Here is a 1,434-nt window from a genome sequence, read left to right as displayed (position 1 = left end):
TTGGTTCTCGAAATCGATAGGTCCTTCACCTTCGATGAGTGTTGGTTTAATAGCTTCCATTTGAGCTTCGCAGATTTGTGATATAAGATTTGATTTGATTTTCAGGTTTAAGGCACGAACACGTTTAACATCGTCTTTTCGACTGAGGGCATCGGCAACTACGTTTGCCTTGCCAGGATGATATTCCATCTTACAGTCATAATCGTTCAATAACTCGAGCCATCGGCTTTGCCTCATATTCAGCTGTTTTTGATCAAAGATGTGTCGAAGACTTTTATGGTCAGTGTACATCGTAAAATAGGTACCATACAAATAATGTCTCCATATCTTTAATGCAAATACCACGGCACCTAACTCAAGGTCATGTGTGGTGTAGTTCTCTTCATGTTTCTTCAACTGTCTAGATGCGTAGGCAATAACCTTTTCATGTTGCATTAAAACACAACCAAAGCCTTGCTTTGAGGCATCACAGTAAACAACAAAATCGTCAGTACCTTCAGGTAAAGATAGAATCGGGGTTGTGGTCAATTTCTCCTTCAGAATCTTGAAAGCAGATTCCTGTTCTTTAGACCACTCAAATTTCTTCCCTTTTTGTGTTAGCTTCGTAAGAGGTTTGGCAAGAAGGGAAAAATCCTTTATGAATCTCCGATAATAACCGGCAAGTCCCAAAAATTGACGAATATGCTTCGCAGTCTTTGATATCTCCCAGTTCTGGATAGCGGTAATCTTAGCTGGATCGACATGTATTCCATTACTATCAACAACATGTCCGAGGAATTATACGGTTTTGAGCCAAAACTCACACTTAGAAAACTTAGCGTAGAGTTGTTCCTTTCGTAAGAGTTCAAGAATCACGCGCAGATGTTTCTCATGTTCCTTCTCACTCTTGGAGTAGATCAAAATGTCATCAATGAAAACAATGACGAATTTATCGAGATAAGGTTTGCAGACACGGTTCATGAGATCCATGAAAACGGCAGGAGCATTGGTCAAACCAAAAGGCATGACACAGAATTCATAGTGCCCATAACGAGTGCGAAAAGCAGTCTTAGGAATATCAGATTCCTTGACTCTAAGTTGGTGATATCCGGACCTCAAATCAATCTTTGAATAAACACTTGACCCTTGAAGTTGGTCGAATAGATCATCAATACGTGGCAACGGATAACGGTTCTTGATAGTAAGCTTGTTAAGTTCGCGGTAATCAATGCACATCCTTAACGTACCATCCTTCTTTTTAACAAATAGAATAGGAGCTCCCCATGGGGACAAGCTTGGACGAATGAAACCTTTATCCAATAGTTCTTGGAGCTGGTTGGAAAGTTCCTTCATTTCGGAAGGTGCTAAATGGTATGGAGCTTTAGCAATAGGAGCAGAATCGGGAGCTAAATCAATTTGAAATTCAACTTTTCGAGGAGGTGGAAGACCAGGAAG

This window comes from Rutidosis leptorrhynchoides, chromosome 9 (assembly GCF_046630445.1).
Source record: "Rutidosis leptorrhynchoides isolate AG116_Rl617_1_P2 chromosome 9, CSIRO_AGI_Rlap_v1, whole genome shotgun sequence".
Lineage (NCBI taxonomy): Eukaryota > Viridiplantae > Streptophyta > Magnoliopsida > Asterales > Asteraceae > Rutidosis > Rutidosis leptorrhynchoides.
Note: the sequence above shows the minus strand (reverse complement) of the source record.